The 22,022-nt window shown below is 37.4% G+C and overlaps 1 long non-coding RNA gene across 1 annotated transcript; it reads right to left on the bottom strand.

Annotated features, from left to right (window-relative positions):
• Positions 1-9,268: 9,268 nt before the first annotated feature.
• Positions 9,269-17,976, bottom strand: LOC121043181 (uncharacterized). The gene is made up of 4 exons (XR_005796710.1): positions 17,905-17,976; positions 16,750-16,818; positions 12,405-12,479; positions 9,269-9,710 (listed from the first exon to the last, which is right to left on the bottom strand). It is a non-coding gene; the product is annotated as an uncharacterized LOC121043181 (long non-coding RNA).
• Between the last annotated feature and the right edge of the window lie 4,046 nt (positions 17,977-22,022).

Here is a 22,022-nt window from a genome sequence, read left to right as displayed (position 1 = left end):
AGGAACTACCAGACTGTTTTCATACTGGTCACACAAATCTACATTTCTATCAGCAATGGATGAGGGTTTTAATTTCTCTATATCTTTCTTTTTTATTATAGCTATGCTATTGTGTGTAAAGTGAAATCACACTGTAGTTTTGATTTGTATCTCCCTTATGGTTAATGATGTTGAACATCTTTTCTTGTGCCTACTGGTCACTTGTGTATCTTTTTTTGAATAACTATTCAGATCTCTTATTCATTTGTTAATTGGCTTGTTTGTCATTTTATTATTAAATTTTTATAGCTGTTTGTATATTCAAAGTACAAATGCCTTATCACATATAAGATTTGCAAAAGTTTTGTCCCATGCTGTGAGTTGTCTTTTCACTTTCTTCATGGGGTCCTCTGAGGCACAAAAGTTTGTAATTTTGATGATGTCTAGTATATCTATTTTTCCTTTTTTGGTGTATGTGGTTTTAGTGCCATGTTTAAGAAACCATTCATTAACCCATCACAGGTCATTAAAATTTACATCAGTATTTTTCTCTATGGGTTTTACAGTTTTAACCCTTACATTTAGGAGAATTGATTTTGTATATGGCATGAGGTAGGGGCCCCACTTCATTATTTTGCATGTGGATATCCAGTTGCCTTATCACCATTTGTTGAGAAAACTATTCTTTCCTCCATTGAGTTTTCTTGGTATCCAAAAATTGTTATTTTTTATTTTGGATCCCCAACATTATCTCAATAACCTGTGACTTTCCAGAAAACACTGAGAACTGCTATAATGAATAGACACATTCATTTTTATTTGATATACATTTCTCCAAGAAGCCATTTTAAAAAGCAAGCTTTCACTGTGTCCTAAACCCTTTTCCACCTGAGGTAAAATGGTTATGTAGGGTAGCACAGTTAATAACATATAATTGAACAAAATGTGCTTGCTAGGCAAATGAATGGCCATTGGTTTTTTAAAAATATTCAAACACATCTTCATCACCCATTGCCTATCTCAAGCAGGATAAGACTGAATATGGCCTTAAAGGACCCAACTATCCTTTCATACAATTTGGGTTTCACTCACCCACAAAAGATAAACTTAAAGCTTTACCGTAGTCCCCCCTGCTTATCTGTGGTTCCAGTTTCCACAGTTTTAGTTACCAGCAGTCAACAATGTTTTGAAAGCAGATGATCCTCCTTCTGATGAATTGTCAGAAAGTCATTAGTAGCCTAACGCTACATCACAGTGCCTGTATCCTTCACCTCACTTCATCTCATCACGTAGGCATTTTGTCATCTCATATCACGAGAAGAATAAGGGTGAATACAGTGCAATAAGACATTTGAGAGACCATGTTGACATAATTTTTGTTACAGTATATCTGAATAATTTTCTATTTCATTATTAGTGTTTTTAATGTCTTAGTGTGCCTAATATGTAAATTAAACTTTTTCATAGGCATGCATGTATAGGAAAAAAACAAAGTATGTACAGGATTCAGTACTATTTACGATTTCAAGCATCCAGCAGGGGTCTGGGAATGTATCCCCTGTGGATAAGGGAGGACTACTCTAGTATAAAATCCTGAAAGTCATGAGTTGAGGTTCTGAGGATAGACAGACCTCTGCAGTTGAATTTTGTACCACAACTTATGGTGTGCCTTCAGCTTATTTCTAAGACTCTTTAAGCTTCAATATAAATGAAGACAATAATCTATCATCTATAAAATGAAGACGATAATAAAGCTTCATTGTATTGGTGTAAGCACTTGGCACAGATTTGGACTTACAGTAAATTCTCAATGCATGTTCGTTATGATTAACTAATAAAGAGTCACCAATTATGCAAGGCACTATTAAGCACTGGAAATAATAACTTAATTAAGACCCAGTCCTTGGTTCCAAAGCAAGGACTGACATATGTTGTCTTTACCAGCCTCTTATATATTTGCTTCCTTCCTGGGTATGTTTTCACACTTAGAGTTATCCTCTTTGATCTTCACGTACTCAATGGTTTCTTTGTTTTAATCTGCTGCTCCAAAGTACAACCCCAGAATGAAACACAAGGTAATCAAACATCATCATCTACATTTTAGCTAAAACTCATTTACACCAAAGTGTGTATTAAGGTTCATGCAATCATTTATTTCCCCATTTATTCATCAATGAAACCATCAAAAGTTATTGAGCACTTACTAATGCTAAGCCCTGAGCAAGATAATGGCAAAATAAATAAGACATGATTCCTAAACCCAAAGGAAGAACATAGGTTATGAATATGAATAAGAATATAAGAAATATAGTTACTTAATCATTATAATAAATGCTATAAATGTTCAAAGAAAGATACGGCAAATATGTTTGAAGGGATGATGTCAACAATCTACATGATAGTTGTCATGGTCTGTGTTTCACTAAAGAGGTCATCTTACAAGATTTAAAAAAAATAGAAGAAAAATTACCACTAATTCACAGTTGAGACTATATTACAAACGAACTATTTTGCTTAATGGATCGGGCTTTTTTTTTTTAATTACTTTTTTAACGTTTTCATTTTATTTTTTGAGAGACAGAGACAGAGCACAAGTTAGGCAGGGGCAGGGAGAGACGGAGACACGGAATGTGAAGCAGACTCCAGGCTCTGAGCTGTCAGCACAGAGACTGATGTGGGGCTCAAACCCACAAACTGTGAGATCATGACCTGAGCGGAAGTCCAAAGCTTAACCGACTGAACCACCCAGGCACCCTGTTTTTATCTTTAATTTCTTTCAGTTGAATAGACTGTTATTCTTGTTTAACATGTCGTGTTTTGGAATCATTATAATCATTTGAAAACAATTAAAGACTCATGTCATATAGACTAACTCTGAATTAGTTTCTGTTGATTGCCAGTAGGTTAATGATCTCTCCAGCTTATTGATCAGGTTCTCACCAGATTACCTGCAATTTTATGCATTAACTTCTTATGAAAAGCACCTGTGTTTAGTGTAATATCTTCTTTAGCAATGCTGTTCTCACAGTTATTCATTCTTTGAGTATAAGTTGAGTAAGACCAAGTTGTTTCCTAAAACCAGAACTGACTCCACTTTGTCCAACAAGAATAAAAAAAAATTTTCAGAATATAAATAGTTTAAAGATACTTTTTTTCTACTGTAAATGGCACACAGATGGTGCTTAACTGTTCTCTGAATCAATTCCAAAAATGTGCAACATCCTTAATAGAACTGAAGATGGTTGAGGTTCTATGAAAATCTTTAGAACTTATAATGTTTTTCTAGATTTTAGATTGAAATTTTATTACTGGTAAAAAGTTGTTTGGAGGAAAATCCACTTTTATAGTGAATGACTTTGAATGACATTTAACAATGTCTGTCTAATAAAATATTTTAATTTTCCTTGTACATTATTGCATGGATAGTTAAGACTCTAAAAACCCAAATACTTCCGTCTTCACCCCCACCCCCTGGCTAGCTTGTGTGCTCACAGATGGAGCTTTTAACAATTTTATTTGGATTTCACTCTTCCTTGAAAGATGTATCATTCTGTTTCCAGAACTCTATCTCTACATGTTTTCTTTTCTTGCATTTAATTATTCTTTCTTCTCTTTCATATTCTTCTATTTCATGCCTTTTCTTTCTTCTTATCCTTATAATAGGAAATGATAAAAGCAAGGTAAATGAGAGAAAAAAGAATAAAAGGAGGAAGGACAGGATCTGTAAATCACAGGATTCCTACAGAAAGCCTGACATATCCCCAGTGGCTCTCGTACACAAGCGCATATCCACATCTATAAAATAACCTATATGCTATGTCATCTTCCCGTTATGGAGTCAATGAGGCCTTGAAAACAGTCCTGGAAAGTCTTGGGCTCAAGGAAACACAGAAACACATATCATTCAAATAGAATAGTACATCGTTAGAGTGTGTCACCATTTCGCAAATGAACATGGAAAGCCTGAGTGCCCACAATCAAATAGCCGACTCCTGCTTGGAACATTAAGAACATTCACAGACCAGCAGAGCTGAAGGTGGTGTTTCTACTTGAATCACCTCTCTAAGGTCCCTGAAAGAATGTTTATCCACTGAGGATGTTTCTGTTCAATACTACTGTGTGCCAGTCACTTGACTTGGTCCTACCTTGCGGAGACAAATGACAAATGGTCCCTGATTACAAAAACATATAGCATGGAGGCAATTGCATAGACAGTAACAAAGAATCTATAGGGTCCAATAAACAAAGAGTTATTTATTCTGCCTGTGGGCTGAGATGGAAATGGGCAAGAGCAGATTGAGAGACTCAGAATATCTTAAAAGGGCGTAAAGATTGAAGAATGCCCTACTACTAACAATTACTATGGATAATAATCACAGTGAATTGGTTTGACTTGGGGATGATTGCTTACATACAGTAAGGACCAACCCAAGCCTGAGTATTAACTTTTTCTTCTGGCAAGACAGAAATGTACAACCTTAAGCTATGCCTGAAGATGCTCTGATGGAATCTTTCAAAGAAAAAGAAAATATAATTAACAAGCTAGATGTTTTACTCCATAATTTTACTTGTGGCAGGGTTGGCACATTCAAATTCCCATAAGGGCCAAACAGAAAGTGTAAATGAGTGAGTGGAACAGGGTAGAGATTAAACACATATGAATAGAGTTCATTTCCATAAAGAAAAACACAAAGCCATTTCAGCCTTTCATTTTTTTTTTCAACTTTTGATAAATACACAGGTTCAGAGAAATAATTCTCTGACATTTGCTCTCAATTTGGGAGAACACTAGGAATTATTGGGAACTGGGGCAAACTGGAGAGCCCTTGAACTGCCCCATGAGGGTAGGTGCTACTTAACTTCAGCCAATTTTTGCCATTCCAGAATGTGGAACAAATATCAACAGATATTTGAGTTATTAAGAACTGGAAATATTAATTGTGTGTGAATTATCCTAATTTTTATAAAGCATAATTTGCTTAAAATGAAAGTCACTCTTGTGCAAGTCAGGGAGCATTGGCTACTTTATGTGGACATGTTCCCAACACCATGGTCAAGATACAGAGCATTTCCTTTTTCCCAGAATGTTCTCTGATGCAGCTTTTCCATCTACCCTCTCCCACCATACCTGGCCCTTGACATTTATCCACATGTCTTCTATCCTCATAGTTTTTCCTTTAAAAATCTTTCATAGAAAAGGAATCCGTATGAAGTCTTGCGCGACTTGCTTCTTTCACTTAAAATGATGATTGCTATGATTTTACCCATGATGTTTCATGTTTAAGTACGTACATTTATTTTTATTTCCTAGTGGTATTCCATTGTAAGGTTATACCATAACTTGCTTACCATTCACCAGTTGCTGGATATCTGAGTCGTTTTCAACATTTGGCTATTATGAATAAAGCTGTTAAGAACATTTTTCTACAGGTCTTTGTGTGCATTCATTTACATTTATATTTCAAAGTGGAACTGCTGGATTTTATGTGTGTGTTTAATAGGAAACTGTTTTCTAAAGGGGCTGTGACATTTTTCATTCTCACCAGAAATATTTAGCTGCTCTAGATATCCAGCTGCTCTAGAACCTTTCCAACCCTTGATATATTTATTCTTTTTTGGTTTTTTTTTTTTTTAATTTTTTTTTCAACGTTTATTTATTTTTGGGACAGAGAGAGACAGAGCATGAACGGGCGAGGGGCAGAGAGAGAGGGAGACACAGAATCGGAAACAGGCTCCAGGCTCTGAGCCATCAGCCCAGAGCCCGACGCGGGGCTCGAACTCACAGACCGTGAGATCGTGACCTGGCTGAAGTCGGACGCTTAACCGACTGCGCCACCCAGGCGCCCCATATTCTTTTTTGTTTTAAATTTTAATTATTCTCATGTATTTGTGTTGGTATGATTATGATTTTATTCATTTAAACATTTTTGAAATGTTTATTTATTTATTTTGAGAGAGAGAGAGCAAGGAAGGGACAGGGAGAGAGAGAGGGAGAGAAAGCGAATCCCAAGCAGGCTCTGTACTGTTAGCACAGAGCCAGATGAGGGGCTCAAACCCACAAACCCTGAGATTATGACCTGAGATGAAATCAAGAGTCAGACACTTAATGGACTGAGCCACCCAGGCACCCCAGTCTGCATTTAATAATATGCATCTTTAACTTATCATAGTTCTCCTTCAAATAATAGTGTACCACTTTTTGTACTGGAAGAACCTCATAATAATATGCTTCCTTTTCCTCCCTCCCACCGTTCGTACTATTTTTGTCATATATTTTACTTTTACATGTGATATAAAAACCATAATATTTTTGCTATTCCTTTCCTTATAGAATGTCAATGACATGTGAAAAAGATAAAAAAATAAGTGAAAAAAGTCTTCTCTGTTTATTCACATTTTTATCATTTCTGGGGATAATTCATTCTTTTGTGTAGAAACAGACTTCCAACTGGCTCATATTCGTTATGCCTATAAAACTTATTTTAACATGTCTTTAGTACAGGTGTGGGGATAAATTTTTTCAGTTTTGGTTTTTAATCTGGAAAATTATTTTACCTTTATTTTTTAAAGGGATTTCTGTTAGGTACAACATTCTCAGTTGACAAGTTTTGTTTCTTTACCAGTCCAGATGTCGCGTTCATGACTTTTGGCTTATTTACTTTCTAATAAGCAGCCTACTGTCATTATTAGCTTTGTTCTCTATATGTTTCTTTCTTTTTCTTTTTTTTTTTTTTCTGACTGCTTCACAGTTTTTTTCTTTCCTTTTGTTTTTCAGCGGTTTGACTATGATGTGCCTAGGTGTATTTAGTGTACTTAGTGTTCTTTGAGATTTTTTGAAATATTGATTAATTGGTGAAGGGTAGCATAATATATATAGCACTCTAAAATATACCACTGGATATATTATTTTACGCTGTAAACACTTGAAAACCAGCAAATTCAAGGAGAGGCTTTCTCTCAGATCCCCCAAAAGGAACTCAGTTGCCATAGATCCCTTCCCTGAAAGTTTCATCAACCAGGGAGGACCGACTCACCACAGGAGAGGAGATTAGAAGTCCACACCACACCCAGACAAACTTCATCATAAACTATCATACCTACTATCTATTCTTCTAGGAGCCATTCATATTTCCCCAAAATCATTTAGTCTCCCCTAAGAGCCCTACATTCCCTTCCCTATTAAGATGTCATTTCATCTTAATTCTAAAGCCACCTCTTGACTTACTCATTTTTTCTGGGTATTTCCCACATATGTATCAATTATACATGTTAATAAACTTCTGCATATTTTTCTCTTGTCTTTTAAATTTTTTTTTCCAACGTTTATTTATTTTTGGGACAGAGAGAGACAGAGCATGAACAGGGGAGGGGCAGAGAGAGAGAGGGAGACACAGAATCGGAAACAGGCTCCAGGCTCTGAGCCATCAGCCCAGAGCCCGACGCGGGGCTCGAACTCACGGACCGCGAGATCGTGACCTGGCTGAGGTCGGACGCTTAACCGACTGCGCCACCCAGGCGCCCTTATCTCTTGTCCTTTATTACAGGAGTCTCAGCTACAAACTCAGAAGGGTAGAGGAAAAATTATTTTTCCTCCCCTACATCGGCTTCAGTCAATTTTGGAGAATTCTTGGCCCGGATCTCTACCTATATTGTCGTAGCCCACTCATCCCTCTTCATTCTGGAATACCATCCAGGTATTTAAAGAGTTTGATAATGTCCTACATATGCACAAATGCCCTGATAGACATTTTATAGAAATAAAATAGATTTCTTTAGTGAAAATATGCTCTATGTCCAGAAATTACTCTGCTAAATATTTTAATTTATTAAGTTTACCAATATGCACTTCCATGGTAAAACGATAATTCAGCTATTATTAAATTTAAGTCTAGGGGAAAAACAGAATTTCACATTTGTTTTATTCAGGGGGCTGAAATAATTACCTTTTGTATTTTCTGTGAGGGAGAATATGATCGTTTGAGATTTGCACAAATTTCCTGATTACAGACAGTGGCACAAGGAATAATCCAGACTGGACTTCAGCCAAATACATGGAAATCTAAGGCAGGGTTTTCTGACCCAAATGACTCTAATTTGCTTTTAGACATTTGGTGTTTTAATAAACAAAACATCCATTAATTTAGGCCATCTGGGAAGTACTTCTGTGCTTGGGCCATGAAGTCAGGGATCTTTCTGCCCTGCTATCTTTAACCAGATTATTTGTGGCAGTGAGGTTCAGACACTCAGCATTAGGCAAGATAGTCCCAATTTTTGACACCAATCTTTTTGATAGTGGCTATTCCAAATGATCTTTTAGATTCATGCTAGTTTACATTAAATCTCATTCTCTCCTTCCTTCTTTCCTTCCTCTTCATTTTTCCATTTGTTGTCCACTATAAATTCTTGCCAAACAAGTATTCTTACATCCCTACACAGGAGAGTGCTGTTTTTAAATTTCAGTAAGTTTAAATTTAAATAATTTTTTTACTTAGACTTATCTTATGCAATTATAGTCATCAAATCAGTAGTTCTTACACATCAGTACACCCAGGAATCACCTGAAGAGCTTGCTTGTTGAACCAGATTGCTGGGCCTCGCTCTGAGGTCTCTGATTCAGTAGGTCTAGGGGTGGGGCTTGATAATTTGCATTTCTTGCAAGTTCCCAGGTGATGCTGATGCTGTTTGTTTGGGAATCCCATATCAAATTGTGGTTTTGCTGGGCTAATTATGTGTAAACATGAACCCATATGTTTTCTAATATAATAATGGATGTTCAGTATGTAACTATGAAAACCAATGTTTGCTTTGTGAACCACCAAGAAATTTTCTCACCTATCCCACCTTTTCTGGAAGAATTTTCTAGCAGATCTCACTGGATTCCCCTGATGAATTACCCTCTGTTTGGTTATTCTTACTTCTCAATTTTTTTTCACTTGTACTGTAAGTTCAGAATGCCTATACTGTTAGCCGACGACATAGAAAATATCACTTGGCATACCCTATACTTCCAGCATAAATATAAAGGGGTTATCAGGTACCCATTAGTTTTGGTGGGGAGGAAGGTTTGTCTCAAGGAACCAAGGGAAAAGTGCCCACACAACATTCATTAGCACAGAAAGCCTGGTATTCACAGTATAACTTTCGACAGCTCCCAACCCTCCCTTTTCCTGATCTTTGCCCCTAAATCTGGCTGAATGACATCATTTTTCTGAATCCCAGAAAGCCATGTTCTCTTCGTCATATTACTTGTAAACCAGTATTTAGTAAGTAATGAGTTTGGAGAACCGCATTTAAGGATGGATGTTTATTGGTATACATTGACATCGATGAATATAAGTGCAGATTAGACAAATAATATGACAAGGAGATTACTGAGATATCATCATTATTTTTTCTGTTATTGTCTAATGATCATGACTGTCACTAATGCTCTTAACAAGTCAACAATGACAAGGTCAGCAAAATCAGAAAGGAGATGAAAATTCAAGACATTTTCTAAAACCGCCTCTCAGCTCTTTAGGTTAAGACGCTCGTACTATATTTTCACAAACAAAATGAAAATGCACACCTTGCTTCCTTTCACCCTTAGGAATTCCCTTACAATGCCGTTCTCATCTGGAATGTCTTCCTTTCTCACCTCTATCAATTCAAACTTGACCTTTGCTTTAAGGCGCAGCTGGAACACCACCCCTCTAACAGAGCCTTCATCAATCTTTCATTCCTGGGAACACCTAAAGCAATTATGGAATGTACAGTTTAGCACTTATATTCTGTCATGTATTTTTCAACATTGTTTAATAAAATTTTCTCCTCCACTGAAAAGAGTGTCCCTTCCAGCCCCCAATAAATGTACTATTTTCCCATTGGTTCATCTTTGATTGTATTTATATGTTCTAATAACTCCTAAAGAAACATCTAATTATATTGCTTTTCTTGTTACTTAAATCCATTTCTTATCTTACTCATAGTTGAAAATCATCGGAGTCAAAATTTTGCTATTAATTCATTGTGCAATCGTAAATTTTATATATGTGTGTATCTTACCTCTTGCCTTCTTCATAATTTTCGTTTAATTTACTATGGCCAATACAATGTAATTTTACAGAGAATTGGTCATTTTAACTCAAAGATTCGAACATGGAGTCCTAGTTTTAGATTAGTTGCCTAAACAAATAAATAGGCTCTTAATAATCCTGACTTCAAAAGTCAAGAAAAAAGCACCCCTAATTTTATATCCATAAGAAAGAAATTATAAAGCATGATATAATTTTCCTGCTTCGGGGAAAAAAATACATAATAGCTAGCATCAGGAAAGTTAAAGTTGTGGCTACAAAACATCATGTAACTAGTTTATTTGCATTTTTCTTTTGTCAACAGCCATTTGGCATCTTGTAGACAATGCTAATGTCTATATGATGCCAAAATATTTACCGTAACAGTCAACTGACATGTGAGGGGAAATCAACATGATTTCTTTCATACCCTTGGTGCTAAATCACTGGCTCAACTTATTTTTTTAAATGGAAACAGCCATATTAACTGGAAGTTTATATCCTAGTCTCTCCAATTTAGGCTAAGAGTGAGGAAAACATGGATATTTCTTTTGTCTCTGCCAGGAGGCCCTTTGCCGCTCTGTAAAACCTACAGAGGAGTCCTGGCTAAGGGAGACAGGTCGGGTCTAGGGGCAGCCTGCTGAGGAGGAAGGGGAAACGCATTATCGATCACAGACAGAGATTGTCTCAAGAAGCTTCTACCCGCACAAATAAAAGCTCAGCTGAAAACTGTGGTGATACTGAAAGCATGGTAAATTGATTCAGAGGAGGGGACAAACCACTTTTTGATCAGAAAAGGCCACCATTCAGCATTTTCCCTTTCCTTAAAGGTACAGAAAATAGTATTAAACTAAGCAGTAATAAGTTATGTCCTGCCATATTCTAATTACACCATAGTTGGGTTTTTTTTCCCCCCCCCTTGCATTTGACGACAATTCCGATTCGGACAGTTTCCACTGAGGTGTAAGAGCGTTCCATTGTAACCTGTAAAACTTATTTTCCAAAAAAGTTCTGAGGTAAAACCAGTACCTGATACAAAAGGGAAATAAACCTTGGAGCCAGAAGCCTTGGATCCAAGCCTCCTTCCTTATTAACCGGTTCTGTTTTACCATTAACTAGTTAGGTCAGCTTGGCCCGGCTGCTTTCATTGCCTGAACTTAATTGTCTCATCTGTAAGATATAATTACTAATAACCATTTTGCCACTCTGTGGTGAGAGTAAATGAAATAACACATAGACATATTCTTTGTCAACTGGAAAAAGCCAAAAAAATAAAATAAAATAAAGTAAAATAAAATAAAATAAAATAAAATAAAAAATAAAATAAAATATAAAATAAAATAATTTAAAATATAAAATAAAAAATAAAATAAAATATAAAATAAAATAGCAGCAGCCCAGATCACTGACTTCTTTGTTGTTATCATACCATCAAAGAAGAAAGGGCTATAGCACTGTCACACCTTGTCATGTACTTTTCATAGCTGCACCAAGCTTTATTAGTGTCCCTAAAAATATGGGTGCTTCAAGTTCCCGCCCTCTTATGAATATTTAGTGGCAACTTGAATAAAGCAGCTGCATGATTAATTTAATTTTTCTTTTCTTTTGAAAGTTAGTGATGTGTGGGCAGAATGCATTTGGCCAGTGAAAAGTTTTTTAAAAAGTGCACCAGACGTAGAGTGCCAAACAAAGATGGCAACCACATAAAAAACTAAACCAACTGACTCCAGTGTAATTCAACCTGCAGTGGTGGACATTGTCAGATCCATAGAATCTGGAAAGCTGGAAGAAAGAAATTGAGTCCTCCTCCTCTTCCCTCATGAGATAATCCCCTCTACAGTTTCATGACCAGCTAGATGCTCTTCATTACATCCTAGTCAGGAATTTTGTTTTCCCCTCTATAGCTAAAGTGTCAGCTGATCTCACTGTCATCCCTTAAATGCACGACAATTTTTCTAGATTCCTTCTGAAATTTTTTTCTAGGTATATCACAAATTATGATATCCACCCCTGGCATGAGATATCAGAGAATCTTCTAGGGAGAAGGAGCAAGGGGCATGACTTTCAAAGCACTAAATATTCTCAAAAGTTCGTTCAGCCAAATGGAGATTTCCACAATCCTAAGTACATATCATTTGTTTATGAATGTTTCCAGGTCTCCATACAATTTTTTTTTACCAAATGGTAATTTTTTTAGCAGATATTCTGAGACTCTCACCATACTAGTAATTTTTAAACTGTATCTTTTTATTAAGGTTGTGATATTGTCAACACAGCTTGGCTCATTTTACACATAAAATTAATGCATATGTAACCTATTAGATTCAGAAATTAATTTATAAAAATAATGTATTTTCAATTTTAAGTTCTTACCATTCTTTAAGTGCTCTAACATCGCTGCTCTTCTTGTTCTACAGCCTTTTTGTCAAACGTAATCAAGGACTTTACCTGAAATATAAAGCCATAAGTTTTCCCACCCACAGGTGGAAAATTGAAGACATTTGTTTTATCAGGAGCTGGATAAAGAACAAGAAAAATTGAAAAGAGAAAAAGGAAAATTGAAAATGTTTTAACTCATATTCTCCAGGCTGCAGAAGACTGTGACTTCAAAATAAAGTACTTCCTTTTTTTACTGACTTATTTTGGTACAGGCACTCATCCTGTTTGACTCAGGAATGCTAGGCTTTTATTAGATTTCCCACTCCCAGGTACCTCTGGGAATGCTGAGAGCCGTTGTTATATGTTCTCAAAATCTTTCCTGGTACTCAGCAGTCACTTGGAAAAACCAACATCTTAACTCTGGACCCTGTTCCCTGGCTCTGAGTTGAGTTTCAATTCATGTGTGTTTCAGGGTGAGGGTGTTTTTCCCTCTTCTTTACCTTCACCCCAAGTACAGTGACAACCTCAACCTTCAAGTCCCTAAAGAACAACAGGACTATATGATGCCTAAGAAGACTATTCCTAGAAGCAACCAGAGAAAGGAATTATAATACAGAAGGCTTAGAATCGGTTGTAGTTATTTTCAGAATCTATAGTCAAGGGTCTCTTGGCACCATTTTTCCCCCTTAGATCTTACCCTGCCTCACTGCAGTAAAAGCTCAACATCGCTGTCATACTTTTCTTCTTCTACTTCATAGAGTCCTGCTTAAGTCTTGGTGGATAGGCAAGGTGAACTTTCTAAATACACCTCTTCTCCTGTAGTCTATATGCCAACTCAAGGAGGCCAGAGAGAAAAGATATGACTTTTCCATCCCTCTGACTCCCCCAGGAATCCTCAATTTCAGCCCTGACTGACCTCTCCTTAGCCTGATCCATGGGGACCATGCATTCTCTTTGGGAAGAACACTATCCCCCACCCACAGGTGTTGGTGTTCCAGGCTTCCCTCAAGAGAATGCCACAATTCAAAGAATTCTCTGTGTATTTCCAAAAGTGTGAAATGCTAAGAATTGAAAAATGTCAATGGAGTCAAGGAAGTTGAGATTAAGCCATAAAGCTCTAGTTTCTGTTTCTAGCATTTTGTGAGTAAATGCTTGCACAGGAAAACTCACAAACACATGCATCCCCTAAGAACAAATGAAGAAAAAATAATAGCCAATCTAAGTCAGAATCATATTATCAAAGAGAACATTTGCTATCCCAGTCTTAAGTACCATCATATGGATTTTTCTGATTTCAGGATTTTCTCAAAAAGAAAATATAGGTAACTTTCTGTCTGAATAACTTTAAAAATCCCACAAACCTGCTCAGAGTAGACAAAAGGATCATAACAAGAAGATAAGGAAAACAAACAAACAAACAAAACCCTCTACCCTAGAAGGCAGAAATTAAGTTCCAGTAACTTAAGACAATTTTTTTTAGAGCAATTTTAGATTCATGGCAAAATTGAGAAGAAGGCACAGACATTTTTCCTATACCTACTGCCTCCACACATGCATAATCTCCCCCTTTATCAAATCCCCCAGCAGAGTGGTACATTTGTTATAACTGATGACTCTCCACTGACACAATATAATCACCCCAAATCCACGATTTACATCAGGGTTTACGCTTGCTGTTGTCTATTCTATGGGTTTGGACAAATGTATAATGACATATATCCATCATAATAGTATCGTACAGTTTTCCCACTGCCCTAAAAATCCTCTACCTAGTCATCTCTCTCCTCCTCACAATCCTTGGCAACCACTGATCTGTTTACTCTCTCCATAGTTTTACCTTTTCCAGAATGTCGTATAGTTAGAATCAAGTATGTAGCCTTTTCACATTGGCTTCTTTCACTTAGTAATATGCATTTAATGTTCTTCCATGGGTTAATTATAACTTAGTGAACATTCTATCTTATAATTTTCCTAAAGTGTGTGAACAAATTTCTATGTGGATATGCGTATATGTTGTGTTATACTTACTCCAGATCCATAAAAATGTCGGGCAGTTTAATATTTATTTTACCACTTGCTTAAAGTTTACTAATTTCTTTATAGCACTTCCTGAATATAAACCTTTAAAATCACTGAAAATATGTTATACTAAACTTCCAAGCAGTCACCAGCTCCATTTTCGAATAATGTCATGTACCAGGCTTTTAAAGTGTAAACATATTTTCAATAGCTTTGGCCCTTTGTGGTAGATAGAATCCTATGATAACATCAAATGAGTAACACTCTAGTTTAGCAAGTGTGGGCAGGACCTAGAACTGGCTTCTGACCAAAGGGATATGGAAAATGCAATGGGATAGTCATGGCCCTGGTCAGGTTACATTTTATAGCAAGCGTGGATGGACATTTCAGATGTAATTAGGGCCTACAATTAGTTGGCTGTAAATTAATACAGAGAAAGATTTTACTGGGTGGGCCTGACCTAATCCATTGATGATTTTGAAAGAGGGTTTAGGAGTCAAAAATTCTCTTTCCTACTAACCTCGAACAAGCAAACTACCGTGGGTTTTACTGTTGCAAGAAAACGAATTGTGGCTAGGGCCACATAAGTTTGTGAAGAGGACACTGGGCCTCAGATGAAACTGCAGCCAAGGGAAGCCCCTCACTTAAGCCCCTGTGAGATCGTGAGCAGATAGTCTAGCTATAGTGGCCGTTCCCAGATTTCTGACTCATGGAAAACTGTGAGCTCCTAAGTGTGTTGCTTAAGCTACCAAGCTTGTACTAATTTGTTATACAATGATAGAAAACCGATACTTCTTTAATCAGAAAACATTTATTAAGCACTTACTATGTGCCAGGAACTACTCTAGCATTGGGGGTACAACCCTCAAAAAGACAGGAAAAGTCCTTGCCCTCAAGAAAATTCCATTATGCGCTGAAGGAGTGGGTCACTGCCGTACTCCATTTAATACAACCAGCCTTTTCTCTTTTTATCTGAGTCATGTCAGTTAGTTGGATGTTTTCTGTTTCATTAGGATAACACTAGCTGCTACAACAGAGAGATCTCCATATGTCAGTGTTTTAATATAATACAAATGTATATATATATATATTTTTTTTTTCTTGCACAACAATTCTGTGAGAATGTTTGGCATATAGCATTCCACATGATTCAGGACAAAGAATCTTTCCATACTGTGACACCACCATCCCCTCTAGGTCTCATGGTATTTTGCTTACAGATTAAGCAAACACACTTCTCTTTCCCATGGAGAAAAGAAAAGTGAAAGGAGAGAAGGCACATTTGTTTCTTTATCAGTTCGGCTTGAAGTGGTATACCTTCACTCGTATTCCACTTAGAAGAGTTCATCTCATGTAGTCAGCTGTACAACGGCTTCTTAGCAAATAATCTCCATTATGGAAGGGGAACATGGATATTTGCTGGACAGCTGGATGTGCCTGCCAGAAATCTTAATGGCTTGATATTTGGCCTCAGGTAGACCAAACTATATTATGGTCATTGAATGGATGAATGAATGTGCTTAGGTACACATTTGGGAATGATGTAGTATGCGAATTGAGCCCATAGGGTATCATGAACATCTTGTTTTGGTTTGTGCAATATTCCTTCTCACTTCTGGTAACACATTCTTTGTGCTTTGTCTAGAGCCATAAAACCCACTGCCAACCACTGACAGGGGAACACACTGGCCAGGCCTTGTCATTCCAAGTGGACTGAACCAATCTGGGCCAGTCAGGGTTCTCCATGGGGTTTAATAGTTGGAAGGATGCAGACATAGGAGTACCAGCACTTGTCATGCCCTTCATAAGAAGAGCGTTCATAAGAAAGAAAACCTGACAGACCAGTAGTGAAGCCCCAGCCCAATGTTATTTTATTTTCTCATTTTCATTTATCATACATCATTCTTACTTATATTTTATCTGATCTGGTTCCTAAAGAATGAGCAGCAGGGAGAGACAGGAATTAATTAACAATGAAGACAAGTGTGTGAATAATGCAAGGGAACATGTATAGAAGATGGTGGCCTGACTGGATGACAGGGAGGACAGAGGCTTAAAGGAAGGTACAGTTGCTCAGTAAGATGGGGCCATCCCAGAAAACATCTTTAAAGCTGGAAAATTAGTGTGAGGTTTCTTCTGTGGGTGGTAGGTAGACATTAAAATTTTTGAAAAAAACAGTTATATTGGATCATAAAACTAAATTAAGAATCCATAAAACTTCAGAGTTGGAAAGACGTAGAGATCATTGTATCAAACACTTCTATTCTCTCTATAATTAAGTTCAAGGTCAAAGTTGAAAGTTGGATGATTGGAAATTTACCTTGTGGGAAAATGAAAAGTGGAATAGTGCAGGGTGATGTCACAGTAGGCTTGAGTTAGGAAGGCGGTCCTGAAAAAGCAAGGATGATTATTAAAAGCATTCCATAGACAGAAACAAAGTAAGGAAAAGTTACACGCATGGAGACTTTAATTGAGGAAATGGAGAAAGATGCTACCGCTGACCAAAACGAGGAAGTTGAGTGAGAATGCCAGTTCAAGGGAAATACCACCAATTCTCTTTGGAGTATGTTGAGTTTCTGAATATAGCATATCACTCGGGAAAACTTTCCAGTAGAACTAGTTACAGAGCACATATTATGGGCTAAGTACTGTGATAAATGATTTATAGATATTATCAAATTCGATCCTCACCACACTTCTTGGGGGTGTTTAACAAGTTGGTTTAGCAGCTTTCCCTAAAGTCCCCCAACTACTAAGGGTCGGGGCTGGGAGTTTCACCAAGACTCAGCTGTTTTCCAGGCTCATATTCTTGACAGTGATGTCTCCCATTGTTCTGCCTTCCTGAAGTCAACCAACATGACTCCGTGACTACCTACATACAGGATCTGAAGAAGGTGAAAGGGATAGATACTCCCAAAGCATAGGTGTATATATAGATGCTTAAATTATTCATATAGACGTAACATGGTGGCTTTGAAAAAGACATGAGTCACTTCTCAAGTTGTGATAATAAAATGAGAAAAGCGTACAGAATCAAGGCACAGTCTTAAACACCCACATCCACAAGGAAGTCCTCACCAGCAAAAAAGAGCTAACAACAGGGCAGAAAAAGCAATCTCAGAAAACAGAAGATTTAGAAATGGCAGGTTTTAAAGTCTGTAATACCTTAGAAACCAAGGAAGAGGTTAAAGAAGATGGATTTGATTACTTTGGTCAAAAGCAATAAAAAAAAAATCAAGCTAAAATTGTGAAAAATAGATTTGGCTATTACCGTACGTAGTGATCTTAGAGGGTATAGTCCCCTATTAATGCAGAACTAGTTTGGGGTGGTTAAATAGAGAATTCGAGGTACGGAAGTAAGAACACTAGGTCTAATCCTGTTTCCACATGGATTTTTGTCTTCATCTGTCTCTACTTCATATAATCCTAACCGCATATAATCTATATTTCTGCATTCGATACTGTATCAGCATACCTATTTCATTCGGACTTTGATCCTTTGCTATTTGGTCCCCTCAACGATTCTCAGACCAGCCATTACTTCACAGGCATCTACATGTTCTAAAAAGAACAGATATTGCTGTCTGTGTTCTAAATCACAGTGACTTGGAACAGGCAGAAATCCATTACAGGGGAAACCAGTGGGAAAGAGCTGTGTCGTGATAAAGGAAAGCGGACAGCCTTGATAAAGCTTTTTAAAGGAATTCCTTCCTTTCCCCACTGTTACCTGTCTGGCCGCAAATCACTCACAGCCAGACGGAGCGAGGCTTGCAAGAGCTGACTTACTGGCAGAGACCAAACTGTGTCACTTCTCAAAGCGGGAGTAGCCAGACCGGCTGCAGAAGCAGCCTTCCTTCTAGATTTCAACATGGAATTTTTATGTGGTTGTGCCTGCTCCTCTTCGGTGTTATAAAACAGTCAAGCAAGATGAATATGGCTGGTAATTTATACTGGAAACTTGCATTGAATTATACTTGGATGACTTATTAAATGAAGGATATTATCAATATTACATCTGTCATAAATGAAAAACTCCACGTTTGAATGGATCTAATCCATTCATTGTTTTATGAGCACGCTGGCCTCCAGAGAGAGTCACAAATCCAAATGATGTTCCTGAGTGATGGATTTTATGTTCTCTTCTCAGGCATGGCTGAAAAATGTGCGAAATCCTTATGTAGAATGAGGGTTCCCCTCTGGCCAAGCATCGAAAGAGTCTTTTATAGAAAAATTTCACGCGACTATCAGAAAATGTTTCTGTCCACCTTCAAAGATTAGGAAAGGCAAGGTGGTGAGTGGCAGATGGGTATCTCGGCGTCAGATAAACAGAACTGCATAAAACCTCTTGTTTACTTAGTAGTCCCCATAAAATCATTTGATACAAGAGCCTGGATTTGGAAGTCTAGGCTTCCTCCACTCAGTGATCATTGTTTAATTCACTCATTGTGTTTTGCAACAAAGCTCAGGAAATTAAAAACTGCAACAGTTTCCTCATTTCCTTAAGCAAATTCCCTATTATATATGATATTTTGCTTTGATTTGTCATGCTTAATATCTCTTTGGTGAACTGTAATATCTTCCATGAAAGGCAGGATCCATTTTGTGTAAACTCAAGTCTAAAATAAAAATGACTGGCTGGCAATGTTCTTTAGAAGCTTCACACATCCTCTCTTATTTAATCCTATAAGGCCTCTATAAGATAGGTTATATCATTATACTAATTTTCAGGTAAGAAAACTGAGGAATAGACAGTGTTGTCTGTTTCTCTCAAAATAAATAAATAAACTTCAAAAACATAAAAAAATAAAGTAAAAATTGCCTAATGTTAAACACTGTGCTTCAGAACTCTGGAACTCTCACTCTTAATCATTGACTATAAGTCCTCATAAAGGCACTTTAGAAGAAAATCTCCCAGTGTGAATATACATTATTCTACTGATTGAAAAGTGTCTAGTGTAACAGATGAAAAAGGGATCTCAACAAAGCATATCTTTTTGAAATTTCATAGTAGGAATGAGGAGTAGTAACGAAAAGCTTCAGAAAGAATAAATATCACCTACTCAGAAATGGAGAATCACATGACGTAAGGCATTTTAAACGAAGTTTCATTACTAGAAAGAAGATCACAGAGAACATTCTCAAATTTGGAAGAAGTAAATTTTAGCCTAGAATTTTATGCCCAGTCAGTCTTTTAAGCAGTAGACAATAGAATGAAGACATTTACAAACAAGTATGATCTGTGAGAACTTACCTGCTATGAATTCTTTTTTAGGGAGCTCCTTCCGAGTGAACTGCAGCAAAAGCAAATGAGCAAACCAAGAGAGAAGACACCGGATTTGGGAAACCATGACTGAGATACAAGAGTGTGATAATACCAGAATCATGTCCAGGCCCTACATCCTGAGGAATCCTGAGATCTCTGAGCCAAGACTGAAGCCAAATAAGGAAAAGCTTCAGGGGAAGGTCATTAAGGAAAAAGGTAATTCATTAAAATTTTTAAATGGTGTCGTGTTTGTAAAGAAAAAAAGAAAGATGACTCTTTTAAGTCATTGACATGGAGAATGGAAGAGAAGGGATATTTCAGAGAGAGGAATTAATAGTTTGATGATGAATATACTGGGGAAAGAATTAACAATGGGCAGAAGTAAGAAAAAAGAGATTTTGAAACAGATGAGAGAATGTATGCTGTGTTTCTAAGATGACGACGTTAGAAATTTATTTTATCTTTCTGACTAGGCCACCTCCAAAGTGTCTTTTTTCGACTCTCTATTATCTGACTGGGAAGATACCTTTTTTTGTGGGTGATGAAGAGGAGGAGGGATACTAAAAGGGTTTTCTTCCCCCATCCCACCTCCACCTTTAGGGAGTCACCACGGGAAGTCAACTAGATGAGAAAGAGACTAGATTTGTAAGCAGAATTGGCCAACCTGACCAAGATCTAGAGAAACTTTTTATGCAAGTTTCCAAGTCTACGCTGGTATTGCAAGGGTCAACTGGGGAAGGAGGTGAGGAGAGACACCTTTAGCAAAGGAATCAACATTGAAGCCTGGAGGAGTTAGTCAAGCCAAAGTGAGCAGTAGGGGAAACTTTCCAGGCTGAGGGAACAGCTTGGCAAGAAGTGAGAAGACCATATCACATTCTGGAAACTGATAAGAAGTTGTTCCATGTGACTAGATTGTGAAAGATCTCAATTCATGTTTGAAAAAAACACACCAAAAAGGAGGAGAGCAGTTCAGAAAATCCTTGCTGGAGGGATGGACCTTCCAAACCTGAGCCAGTCAATGTGAAACGGTTCCGAATCCATGTCCAAACACGAGGAACTGATGTCCCAATATATCTAAAAAATAAGAAACCGGAACAAACGCATGTGAGTAGAGAGGTAAAATTTTATATATAAATCCACAAAGCGAGAAAAATAGTGGAAAGCAAATGTGATCACACTGAGTAAAGAGAATTTCCATTGTGCTCAGACATGACGAAGAATCAGCTATAGGTCTGGAAGCCTGAAGTAACAGGAAGAGCGTTTGTAAACTACTTTCTCGTTATGAAAGTCATGTACGTTGGATGTTCCTATCCCAGATGGTAGCACTGGTTGCCCCCAGGGTGTGTTGGGGCTATGGCTCCAGGTGATGCTTGGGGGAAGAGTGTGTACAAGATGGAGTCAGGAAGTGAATGCCCCTTGCACAGTCTCTGTTCATATCAAGGTAGCTGGGCCAGTAAACAGGGACCTGAAGTGAGGCTCGCTAACCTAGAGGAGACCATTTGAAGTCTAGTCAAAATAGCAATCGCTCAAAGACAACCACTGCCCTCTGAAATTTGAACAGTGACAGGAATCAAAATTAATTGCGGACATTGAGGACGTTTTCTGATCCACACCAGTATCACATCAAAAGCGTTGTGTTTCTTACTCTAGGGGTACACGAGCATGTGTGTTTTTCATACAAAGGTTGTATTTGCTGCTTATGCTTTTCTTACTAACCATGTTCCACATATTTTGGCTGCCTCTGTATTCTGCTACCATTCCATAACCATGAGATGAGAGAATAGAAGAAATTATTCAGGAAGTGAGTCAGCCGTCATTTTGACAAAGTATACTTAAACGTCTTATGGGAGCTCCTTCACCCTCCAGAAGGAGACACAGACAGTGGACTTCTGATACCAAAGTCACAGTTGTGGGGAATATAGCTTTTAGCAAGAGGAAAAGGCTGAGGCCTAGAGAAAAGAAGGCCAGGAGGAAGCAACGTGGGGTTTTTAGGAGAACAGGAGAACGTGTGTTTGAGAAGCACATGTGGGCAATGGATTTCGCTGGATTAGAAGTTCGGAGACAAACGTTTATACGAAAAATAACATGCACATTTATCTGTAATACAATCTCTGCATATATCCCCTGAAAATCCAAGTGGTTGAGGATTCTGTGGCATGAGGCCTCAGTCATTTCTCTTTCCCTTAGGGACATACTTAATACTCATTACCACTAAAATAAAATAACTAATAAACACTTTTAAAGTACTCACTAGATATCTACATACAATGGCTTCAAGATAGAATATATCTCTTTGAAATCACAGAATTCTTTTGTAAAAGGAGAATAAT

Source organism: Herpailurus yagouaroundi, unplaced genomic scaffold (assembly GCF_014898765.1).
Source record: "Herpailurus yagouaroundi ecotype Mexico unplaced genomic scaffold, PumYag 186, whole genome shotgun sequence".
Classification (NCBI taxonomy): Eukaryota; Metazoa; Chordata; class Mammalia; order Carnivora; family Felidae; genus Herpailurus; species Herpailurus yagouaroundi.
Note: the sequence above shows the minus strand (reverse complement) of the source record. Positions and strands in the feature narration are given on the sequence as shown.